The sequence below is a fragment of the Nyctereutes procyonoides genome, unplaced genomic scaffold, assembly GCF_905146905.1.
Source record: "Nyctereutes procyonoides isolate TBG_1078 unplaced genomic scaffold, NYPRO_anot_genome, whole genome shotgun sequence".
In the NCBI taxonomy this organism is placed as follows: Eukaryota; Metazoa; Chordata; class Mammalia; order Carnivora; family Canidae; genus Nyctereutes; species Nyctereutes procyonoides.
In genome coordinates this window covers 35,808,985-35,821,682 of record NW_026575049.1, presented here as the reverse complement: position 1 = coordinate 35,821,682, position 12,698 = coordinate 35,808,985, and positions in this window count along the sequence as shown.

Below are 12,698 nucleotides of genomic sequence, written 5' to 3'. Positions count from 1 at the left end.
TTAACTGCAACTTAATCCCTTTAGGCACTGGCTCCCGCTATGATGTTATTCCTTAGAGGAACCATCCCCGGTCCTCCAGTCAAGCTCCCCTGTTATGAGCATGTGCACCATTTACCACACGTGGAGTTACACATTTGCTTTTTTGATTAAGTCTCTCTCCCAATAAACTCTATAACTATCTATGAGGATAGCAGGTTTCTGCTCACCTGATTAGGACCCTAGCACTGGAATGGTGTTGACACATAGCATGCCCTCAATATCTATTGAGCAGGTGGGAAGGGAATTTAGTTTAAAATGCACACAGAAGCCATGTATTCTAGATTAGATCCTTCCGCAGGGAAAGGATCTAGCATCCAGGTCATCCTGGAAGTGTCTTTTCTGTGGTCAGACTCAAGCCAATAGCTCTTGGTTTGGTTCAGCAATTTGTATGTATGTATGTAGGTATGTATGTATTTATGATTTTGTTTATTTATTTATGAGAGACACAGAGAGAGAAGCAGAGACACAGGCAGAGGGAGAAGCAGGCTCCCTGTGGGGCTGATGTGAGACTCGATCCCAGGACCCCAGGATCATGCCCTGAGCCAAAGGCTGATGCTCAACAACTGAGCCACCCCGGTCCCTGGTTCAGCAATGTGCTGGTTTGATTTTTGGCTCACTGGTTTTTGCCAATATGCAACCTAAATTCTATTTAGGTTCTTACTGACTTAAAAAGAAGCATCCTCTCTACTCATTTATCTATCCATCCATCTCCCTCTTGCCTATCTGGTGAATAAACTGAATGCATCTGGCTTCTTCAATCCACATTATTAATAAAAGTCTGGGGTTCTATGTTTTGTTACTGAGCTCAGTCCCTATCCAACTGGTTATTTTAATCAATATAGTTCTGAAATCATCTCAGCCAGCACAGACCATATCTGTATCTCCAGCGGCAGAGCTCTAGGGTCACCTGCTCTAAGTGAGCAGTTACAGAGTGCAGGGAAAACAGGTGGTGAAGAAACAAAAGTGGGTCATTTTGGGGCTCTGTGTTCAATGGAGCAACATTGAACAGGGAACCATTCAGGACGTTTTTACACTACTTTTCTTGTGATTCGTTCATTTTCTTTCATGACTTCCTCATGGTGAATCCTGGGAAGGGGCTTCTGAAGGGAGGCATGATGTCCTAGAAGGATGTGGAAGCATATGAAGCACCATTTACAAAACAACAAAGGAAACCGTACCAGTGAGCACAGCAGAGTAAATAGCACAGACGCTGCCAGCACACCGTTCAAAGCTTGGCCATTCAGGGGAACAACGCAGACAAGCCACCACAAGAAGCCTGTAGTAACCTTTCCCCCAGTTTACGAAACAGGCAGAGATCAAACAAAGGAGGTCAGGGTTCGAATTCCCGCTAACAGCTTCCCATTTGAACAGCCGGCAGGAGAGGAGGTCAGGTAGGGTTTCCAGAGATCAGGGCTATTTTTAGCAAAAGCAAAGAAGGAAAAACCCTCATAGTTGTAGATTCCAGAGTGAACAACGCAGTTGTTCAGTGAACTGTGCTACAGATGCACAGAGTTTGTCCCAACTGAATGACTGCACTGGACTGGCAACCTCTAACCATGGGAAATGGGCCAATCCAGACAGCACCACCAGCGGTCCGGGAGCCCGGCTGGGACAAACACAGGTCTTTACCAGAGGACTATGGTCACTACCACAATAGGGGGCATGTTTACTTTTAACAGTTCAAGTATTATCAAAAAACTGTAGTCTGCAGGAAGCAATTCGCAAAAGGGAAGTCTGGGTGTTGAGAGGGTAGATTGTTCGTCGGGGGGGATGTGGTGGCAGAAGTGTTAAGTGAGAGGCCTGAGGACCCTGATTGTCAAGGAGGGAGAGACCACAGGGAACGTCTGCCCTGGCCTGTCTCCCAGTCTCAGTGAGGGCACCCATCAAGCCAACAGGTCCATGTTTCCTGCCTCTGAGGGTACGAGACATTTCAAATCATTCCAAATCCCTTTTCCAGCCAAAGGGACAAAATTGGGAAGTGGTGGAGAGGGATCTATGGCAGAGGCAGAGTCCTGGAGAAGACAGCGTAAGGAGCTTCATGGGCTGTTTATGGATGGTTCAGTTAGTGCTACTCAAGCAATAAGCTACGATCCTGAGTGGCTTTGTGTGAGACATGATGGCAAAGAAGGGCTCTGCCTAGGGAATGCAAGATCCTGGCACAGACAGAGATTTATGGGCCTGAGGATGTCGAGGAGAAGATGGATGGAAGGAGATGCATCAGGAAGGTGTGAGGTGTGGGGGCAGAGAAAGCAGCAGGAAGGACAGCAGCCTCTCCAGCAGCTTCTATTCATCAGCCGTAGCCCAGGCCACATGGGCTTGTGGGCAGACCTGCAAAGGACCTGGGAGCCTTTACCTCACTGGTGGGCGCCAGGGTAGCATCCAGGGTCCCGTAGAAAGGGGACTGCAGAAGCAGCCAAGTAGGTGTTTGGAAATCCAAATGAAGTCTCTTTAAAGACAATCTCCCCTTCCTAATGAGAAGGGGCTCTGTAAAGACATGACTTTCACCTCTCCAGGGATTAAGAATTGCTCTGAATGTCGAAATGGACCTTGGGGGCAAGTAGGAGTTTGCCTGAGGATTGACCATGGCATGTGGCTCTTACACAAACATCCGATTGGCCTGCACAGAGGCTTGTGTGTTTGGAAAGCTTTATGGAAACAGTGGCACAGAGCCGTGGGTCCCGGCTTGCCTGTTGTGTGTGGCATTGATTGGCACCATGCTCCAGATCAGGAGGCCAGCGCTCCAGTGACCCCTCCTGCTGGCCCTCCAACACCCCTTCACTTTCACCCCTCTGCTGTTTGGCCGCATTGCAGGGGACGGTGAAGAGGACCAGAAGTCCAGCTGCAGCGTGTGAGAGTGACCCTGATGGTCTCAGCTGGCCTCTGGGGATCACCAACACTATGTATGGTGAGAAGTAAACTTTCAGTTCTGCTTGTTTCCTTTTCCCAAGGTAAACACCAGAATACTCAGCAAATTCCACTCGTCCCCACCCCTGCTTTACGGACTTTTTGTTTGTCAGGAATGAATCAACAGTTTAAAAGAGAGTTGTGTACTGGTGCACCACCTTGTCCATGAGCATTCTCTGGAGTAAGGTAGTGACTACACTCCGGCTCAGACAATGTCCACACTGTTCACCTGCGCACAGCATCACCCCATTGGCCTGCGGAGCAGGTGCTCACAAAGGTGCATTTTCCAGATCACTGGGAGTTCAAACCTTTGCATGTCAAAACTTTTAAAAACTCACTGTTTCTCATGAGCACCTTTATGATATGTCCGAATGCTTCTGGACTTTTCTAAGCAGAAAATACATAATTTGTATTTTCATGTAATTTGTCTTTTCATGATGACTCAGGAATATCATTATATCATTATAATCACCAATTGCTGGGCTGTCCTAAGTTAATAGCAGTGCCTGGAGGATTGAAAGAGCTTATAATATTGCTGTCCCCTACAATGAGCAATCCCAAACCTCAGTGACCCCCCCAAATTTAGAAAACAGGACAACTAGACAGTTATTTGTTAAAAATTGCTCTTCTAATTACAACAGTAATAGATGTTCATTGGAGAAAACTTATGTATGAAATAAGAAAAAGTCACTAAAATGGGACTTAAAATAGTTTTTTGCTGCCAGGCATTCCTGGCACTATTTTGCTGATGTCTGTGGGTCGTACTGTTAGAATTCTCTGTTTCTACCTAGTGATTCTCATTTCTCCTTTAAGATAATGTGCCTGTGCTTTGTGATCACTGCTTTTACTTCTGGGTAAAACGGTTTTGTGGTTTCAAGAAGATAAGATCAATGTTATCATAAATGTATAAAAAAAGTCCTCTATGACCTTATTAAAAAAAATTGGGGTGATTTATAAATGGTATCTTACAAATAACGTTTATCAGTTGAAGTCTATAGGAAGCTGGTGACATTGACAAATAGTCCTTAATCTCTGCATTTTTTCATAGCTACTCTCAAAAACTTCAAAACTTTGCAGGTAGATTCTAGAATAGAAAGTGTCAGGGTATCTTGCTATAACAAAATACTATTGGCTGAGTGGCTTGAGCAACAAAAGTTGATTTCTCACTGTCTAAGATCAGGGTGCTGCTAATTTCTGATGAGAGCCCTTTTCCTGGTCTGTAGACAGTCTCCTTCTCCTTATGTCTTCATGTGGCAGAGAGGAAGCAAGCTCTTCCATGTCTCTTATCAGGGCACTAGTTCCCATCGTGAGGGCACCATGCTCATGACCTAAGTACTTCTCTGAGCTCCCATCTCCAAACATTGTCACACTGCAGACTAAGCTTCCGCATGAACTTTGCAGGGACTCAAACATTGAGTCTACAGCATTTCTGGAATATGCTTTGGCATCATTATAAAAAGCTTGAGAGTCACTCAGAGCTTTATGCTGAGATTCTGGTGGCCACATGTTAATTTTCAGATTTCTAGCTTCCTACAGTCCACCTAGGATAGTTCCAGTGGGTGCCACCTGTCTAGGCATAGCTGTTTTGTTTGTTTGATTTTAAGATTTTATCTATTTATTTCAGAGAGAGAGAAAAAAATGCAAGCATGAGCAGAGGGAGGGGCAGAGGGAGCAGCAGACTCCCCACTAAGCAGGGGCTTGATCCTAGGATCCAGCATCATGGACCTGAGCCGAAGGAAGACACTCAACTGACTGAGCCACTCAGGCGCCACTAGGCATAGCTATTTGTTGTGCCCCTTCTGCCCTCCAAAGGCCCTGATAATCACGCTCCAGCCTCAGGCCACATCCCTGCCTTGGCGGGGAGGTTCCTGAGTGTGTGCCAGTCCAGAGCCCATCAGGAGAGAGGGGGAGGTGAATCTGTGTAAGACCCTCCCCAGGCCTGGAAAATAGTTCAGGAGGATTCAGCACATGCAAAAAAGCACATTTTTTTTCAATGACCAATTTTTGCATGCCTGAAGTAGTGACCATCCTCTTGGTCCCCTCTTTACTTTGAAGCAAGGGGAAAGAAGGCAAACCAGCAGTCACGATCTCCCAGTTCTCAGGGGCCAGGAAGGACACAATGGATAAATCATGCAATTAAGTGGGGAAAGCAGCCCTCAAAGATGTATTCCTTACATCTTTGAAACTCAGAGTCCTTAAGGCTTGGGAGAAAGGTCAAAATGGCTCCTCTCATTCATATTTCATGATAGTTGCTAGTTGCTAGTTCAGAGTTACCAGTTACTTAAAAGATCATTAAAAACGTAATGTCAAGAAAAAACAATTAGACCAGTCATGTCAAACCACATATATTTATGTTTTTATGTCCATTTTTGTCTGTAGGCATGCTTTATGTATGCCTTTCTGTACTTGCAACATTTTCACTTAACACTGGCTTTAACATAATTCCTTAACTGCTCCCTGTGCGTTAGCCCACTGCTGGACACGTCCCCCCATTGGGGGCCCTGCAGGGTGCTCCCAGACCCAGAGCCTAGACAGGCTGTTTCTCTGTAGGGGCTTCAAGGGAGGGTTGTTGAAGCCACAAGGAAAGGCTGGGGTTTGAAGACAAAAGTGATTTTCCTCCTTTGAAGGCAGCATGAAACTGAGGAAGCTTGAGGAGCCTGAAACCAAGAGGTTGGGACTCTAAGCCCATACCTACCTCCTACTTTTATGTGACCTTGAGAGGGGCTGAACCTTCCAGAGCCTCGGTGGACTACTGTGAATGGTAATAAACCTCACGGGGCATTGAGGGATGGATGTGGATGGAGCCACTGAGGTTCCAGAGACCTAGGGCTGATGAGGGGCCCTGACCCCGGGAGAGGGGTAGGTTAGGTGTTGACAATGCTTTCAAATGAGTAGCTAAAGTAAAAAAATGCAACTCTGTTCTCTCTTCTGTCCACCTGCTGAAGGGGAGGGGTCCCTGAGGCAGGGAGGGACGGCTAGACAGCAGAGCAATAGGGGAAGGCCAAAGAGGAGGAAAATCCACAAGGAGGATTTCCCATGAGGGTGGAGGACCACCCTGAGGCCCTGGTGTGCTCAAATTCCTGGGCCATTTTGGTTTATATAACCAGTGTGTTATCCACATTCTCCCTCTTGACAGTTGTGAAACTTTCCCAAGACTTGATTTTCTCCTTTGTAAAGTGGTTTAATAAACAGTATGCATACTAAACTAGTATGTACACTAATATGTATACTACTGTGGTAGGTGTATATACTGTAATTCGGAAGATCTGTGCCTTTTGTTTCATTGGGTCACTGAGGCCCCAGAGAGCTAAAGTGTATGAAAGCCCTTTGTGAGAATGTTCACATATAAATAATTATTGTGATTACTCAGCCAATGTAACTGATTTCTGTGGGTCCCAGCACTTCTGCCTCAGTTGGCCTGGCTCTGAGTGGAGGGGGCAGACCTCATCTGTGTTTGTTCACTCTACTAGCTCCAAGATCTGGCCTGGTCTGGCACTCAGTAAACATGGAGGAGGGATGCACAGCCCTAGGCCATTATGTTCTTCTGGTAGTTTCCACCATAGACTCACATCCGGCTCAGCTGAGTGGTACCAGGTGGTTGAAAGGGAGCATTGCCTCAGTGCTGTTGGCGTGGTGCCTGGGCTCCAGGCCCTTGGGGTAGACGCCCGGAAACATGGGGGCAAAGCCACCCTTCATGCCCCAGTCAACAAAACCCCCCTCCCTCTTTGCATTTTCTTCAGCAACCAAGCTTTTATTTTGCTAACTGTCTTTCAACATGAAAGCTGTGCTCACCCCCAGTTCCCTCCCTCACCTCCAGCCCCACCACATCCGTTCACTCTCTTTGACCTTCTGCCAAATACTCTATTTCTTAACACTCAGCCGCCCTCCATCTCGTCTGTTCCCCACGTTTCAGGCCCTGTAAGTTCCTGGTGTTCAAACCCCCTGAGGTTACATAAACAGTACTTGGAGCTGATCTTCTTTCTTTCTTTAGAGCTTTGTTTTCAGCTTCATTAGGGACTTCCTTCTACGAATAATTACCACCATTCTGTTTTGAGTGTTGCCCACCTTCCCCCTATTTTGTTAAAAAGTCATAGATCTTCTGAGATTGCTTTACTTTTAAAGTTATTAATTGCCTGTGCATCAGTCTTGCTGATCCTCTTTCCAGAAATTTTCCAAAGTGAGCTTCTGCAGGGCTGTTTTTCTGCCCCTGAACCCCTTTTGCAGGAAGGAGAAATAAGGCAGGAGGAAGGGATTAGAACACAAGCACCTCAGCTCCTTCAAACACCAAGTCTGCAAGCCAACACTGTGCCTGCCGGCTGTAGCTCCCTGTCTTACAACACTTGTGGTGAAGTCAACTACATGGATGTGGGGCTCTTCTGTGGATCCCTTGACTTCTATCCCATACAGTGCACTCATTTTTTTCCCTGTCCCACTCCATTAAGGAGGTTCCCTTCCCTGTGATGCTATTTCCTCCTGCTCAGACCAGAGGCCTGGCAAGGCAAACAGGATGTGTTATTGGGCTGTCATCCTTGGGCTACTTCCTACCTCTGGCTCAGGTAGGTGGTTTAAATGAAACTCAAATTGTGATCATCAAGCATCTGATTAAAGTTAACATTGATTAGAAATCACAGGTCAGAATGGAAAATTAATTTCCCTCGGGTTGCAGGTGTAAATACTAATGAGCAATCACCTAATTCTATGATAGAACCTGCTAAGTCTCTGGGCTTCAGGGGAATCTCTGCACATGTCATTAGGAGCCGACAACTGCACCATATGTGACCAGGAGCTAATTTTCCCTGGATCCCTAAAGAGGCTTCATATTTGATCCCTGTCATGAAATGATGAGATGTAAAACCTCTCTGAGTTGTTAGAAGCTGAGCATGTGACATTGGTCGTGGGAAATCCATTTCCTTTAGATTGGCCATCAGGCCTCAGTTTCATTGGTTCATTGACTGCAATGGTGACATCTCATACTAGTCATTCATCAACCAGTCACTCTCTTCCCTACGATGGAATAATGCAAATACTCATGGCTATGGATGGCACCTGTCCATTTTAATCTTTCACTCAGCCTAGCTCATTTCTGTGAGCTGAGATTTTGATCATTCCATTTCCAAGACTCTCCTTGCAAACAGAACCACTGAGATGAATTGGGTGCTGTGGCCCAGCCACTTACGGTTCAGACCTGCCCCAGAAAGCAGGTGAGGTGGGGTCCAGGGCTATGCTCCTTGGGAGTTGTTTCCTGTTCTATCTCTGGAGGGAGTGAACTGCAGAGAAGGAGGAGACTGGAAACAGGAAAGTGGGGACCCAGAATATTGGCGGGCCAAGCAGAGGGATCATGAAAAGAGGATCTGGAAGAAGATAGGGGAAGAAAGCAGCAAGGCAGCAGCAAGGTGAAGGCCTAGCAAACAAAGGAAGCATGCTTGCTGGAGCTGGGTAAGCACATCTCAGCATTCCTCCTCCACCTGGCTTCATGCATTTCACTGAGCCAGAGTTAGACCAGATGGCTGTCAACCCCACCACATTGTACTCCCAGATACATCTTAAGTAGCTTATTGGATGTGTAGGGCCTTCTCGGATGAACTGACAGCTGTGGTTCCTTGGGCTCATTCTTCAACAGCTGAGGAGACATTCTCAAAAACAGCAGGGGCTAGGGTGAAACCTCTACTCTGAGCAGATCACACTGTTAATAGCCAATAAACAATAATGGTTGATGATTGCTCAGAAGCCTGATCACAAGGAGAGGGCAGGAAAATGAAAAGGTATGGGAAATTACAGAAAAGTAAAGAGATACATTTAAAGAAGGCAAACAAGGTAAATCCAGGGCCATTGGCCTGGATCTTTGTGAAGTTACTTTGTGAAATAACTTCCCAAAATCAAACTCTCCAGAGGGTCTGGATGGGTTGGACATGTCTGTTACTTATAAGAAATGCAATTTTGTTATGTGTAAGAAAATGGAATAATTTGTACTGTCAGGGTGCTTCAGGCTTTGCAGGTATGATGGTCATCTTCTTTTTCACCTTTTCACACTTTTTAAGAGTGAAATATAACTAGTACAGAGGAAAACATATTAAGACTTGAGTGTTGACTTCTGGTTCTTCATGGATAGATAGTCCCATTTCTCACCAGTTCTTCATACACTCCCAAAGCCCCAGACTTAACACAAAAGACAAGCGTAGGGAGACTGAAAGGTGGAAAGAGGAACACAGAAAGCCTAGAGCTCTCAGGACATAGAGAATTACATGACGCTAAGTTCCCTGGGTTTTTTTTTTTTTATCACTCCCACATATCCTGGACAGGGCACCGCGGAAGCCTCTAATCTAAAATTACCTACAGATACAGACAAAAAAGCTTTAAGAAAAGCCTATTTCCCTGGTCAAAGGACAGGGAGGAGGGTGGCCTGACAACAAAAGGAAACTTTTTGGCAATATCTACCCTATCCCCCCAAAATACCAGTGGGCTGAACAGGGAGGGTCCAGCCCCACCGGTAACCTGTTCTACTGTCAGAAGCTGGCTGAGATACTGCTACTCTGCACTCCAGTGATGTGGGCACCTGAGTAGGGAGCTGGGAACTAATCTTCCATCCCCCAGTGGAACAAATCCAAATAGGATAAACACAAAGAAATCATAAACTCCTTAACATCATACATGTGTGAAAACAAAAAATGAAGAAAAATAATTGTAAAAGAATCAGAGAAACACAATGCCTTACTTAAGGGAACATTTTATCAAATGGCAATGAATTTCTCACTTGTAACCATAGAGACCACAAGGGAGAGAGGCACATATTTTTCAAGTATTGAAAGAAAAGAACTGTTACTCATAAAGCCTATATCCAGCAAAAATATCCTTCGGGAATGAAGGGGAAATCAGAGATTGCCAGAGGAAGGAAAACTTGAAGAATTTGTCACCAAGTTAGAAGAAGCGGGTCAATTCCTAGAAAACCACAAACAACCAAATTCAACCAAGATGAAATAGACAACCTGTATAGTTCTTTGGCCATTCAGTAAATTGAAATTGTAAGTAAAAAGCTCTCAAAAAGGAAATCTTCAGGTGAAGATATTTTAAGAAGAATTAATGCCAACTTTTCACAATCCATCTCAGAGAATCGCAGAACAGAGTACATTTCTCAACACATTTTATGAGGCTAGTATTACCCTGATATCAAAACCAGAGAAAGATAGTACAAAAGAATAAACAAAAAAGAAATAAAAATTTAAAAGTCCCCAGTGTAAACTTAGCAAATAAAATCCACTAATGTATAAAAAGAATAATGCACTGGGACACCTCGGTGCCTCAGCAGCTGGGTGTCTGCCTTCCTTCCGCTCAGGGGGTGATCCTGGAGTTCCGGGATTGAGTTCCACATTGGGCTCCCCTCATGAAGCCTGCTTCTCCCTCTGCCTGTGTCTCTGCCTCTCTCTCTCTCTCTCTCTCTATGTCTCTCATGAATAAATAAATAAAATCTTTTTTAAAAAAGAATGCACCAAGGCGAAGTGGGATTTATTCAAGGCATGCAAGTCTAGTTCAGTATTCAAAAGTCAATGTAATTTGCATGTTGACACACTAAAGAATAAAAATTGTATGATTATATCAATTGCAGCATAAAAAAAAATTTGATACAATCTTACATTCATTCACAATAAAAGCTCTTAGCAAACCAGTAGTAGAGGGAGCTTCCTTAACTGGATGAAAGGAAGCTACAAAAATCCTATAGATGACATTATGCATAATGATGAAAGCCTGAATGCTTGCCCCTAAGGACTGGGACAAGGGTGTCTGTTCTCACCAGATAGTACTGAAAGTTGTAGCCACTGAGATAAGGCACAAGAAAGAAATAGAGGCACCTGGGTACCTCAATTGTTTGAGCATCCCAGTCTTGATCTCAGCTCAGGTCTTGATCTTAGGTTGTGAGTTCAAATCCCTAATTGGGCTCCATGCTGGGCATGGAACCTACTTAGAAAAAAAAAAAGAAATAAAACATAACAGTTGCAAAGGAAGAAATTAAAATTAAAAAGTATCTTATGTGTAAGATGCTTTTTTGCCAGTGATGTGGTTGTTCATGTTAAAAGCCCAAGGAATTTACAAAAAAAATTTCCTACAACTAAGAAATGAGGTAGGCAAGGTAGTAGGATACAAGAACCATATACAAAAACCAGGAGCATCTCTATATACTAATAATGAACACTTTAAAACCAAAATTAAAAATTCAGTATTATTTACTACAGTTCCTAAGACAATGACATACTTAAGCACAAATCTAACAAAATTTGTACAGAATCTGCATGCTGAAATAATGGAATGCTGATGAAAGAAATCATAGAAAACCCTAGTAAGGGGTAAGATACACTATATTCACGGATTATACTGCTCAACATCATAAAGATGCCAAATCTCCTTCAACTGATCAGTAAGTTGAATGCAATTTTTATTAGAATTCCAGCAAGGGGCTTTATAGACAGCGTGAAGTTTATCCCAAAATCTATATGGAAAGGCATAGGTAATAGAATAGCTATAACAATCTTGAAAAAGAAGAATAAACTGAGAGGAGGTAGTTTATCCTACTCTCTAGTTACAGCAATCGTGAGTGTGGTACTGGCAGTGACAGACACATAGGTCGATGCAACAGTACAGACAGCCCAGAAAATAGACCCATACACATATGCCCAAGTGATTTTTGTCAGATACAAAAGCAATTTAACGGAGGAAGGATAACCTTTTCAACTAATGGTTCTGGGGAAACTGGACAAAAGTCAACCTGGACCTAAATCTCATTCTTTATATGAAAAGTAGCTCAAAATAGGTCACAGACATAGATGTAAAGATTTATGAATTGGACTAATCAAAATTAAAAACTTGTGTTTTGTGAAAGACCTTGCAGAGAGGATCAAAAGCAAGCTACAGACGAGGTGAAATATTTACAAACCACATATCTGACAAAGACTAGGATCTAGAACAAAGAAACCTTAAAACTTAAGAGTCCACAAACAATCTAGTTAGAAAATAAGTGAAAATTACGAGCAGCCATTTCAACAAAGAGGAAATAGAGATGGCAAATAAGCCCACGAAAAGGTGTTCAACATTCTTAGCCTTTAGGGAAATGCAAATTAGAACCACAATAAGATATTGCTGCATGGCAAAGAGACAAATATGATGGCACTGATTCCTGATGTGGATGCGGAGAAACTGGATCATCCACTCATTGCTGGTGGGAATTATGAAATGATGCACCCACTCTGGAAAAATGATTTAACAATTTCTTACGGAAATAAACAGGCAATTACCATACGACCCAGCAATTACACTCTGGGGCATATATCCCAGTGAAGATTTATATTCACACAAAAATTTGTATATGAGTGTTCATAACAGCTTTACTTGTAATAGTCAAAACTGGAAAGAGAGATGCCCTTCAGTGGGTGAATGGTTTAGCACAATGTGCATCCATATCATAAAACACTCTTCAGGAACAAAAAGAAGTGAACTGTTGACACACACAACAATTTGACTGCATCTCCAGGCAATTACTGAGTGTAACTAAGTAACCCCAAAATGCTATGTACTGTATGGTTCTATTTATATAACATTTTTCAAAAGACAAAATTTTAGAATCCCTCCATTTATATTAGTACCTGCTAACTTTTATGGTAACCACATCTTTGCTCTTATTCTTTTCCTATATACCCGTGCATCTTTAAATATTAGAGATTTTAAAACTTTATATGATTGAAATCATACAGGATATATTACATTATGTT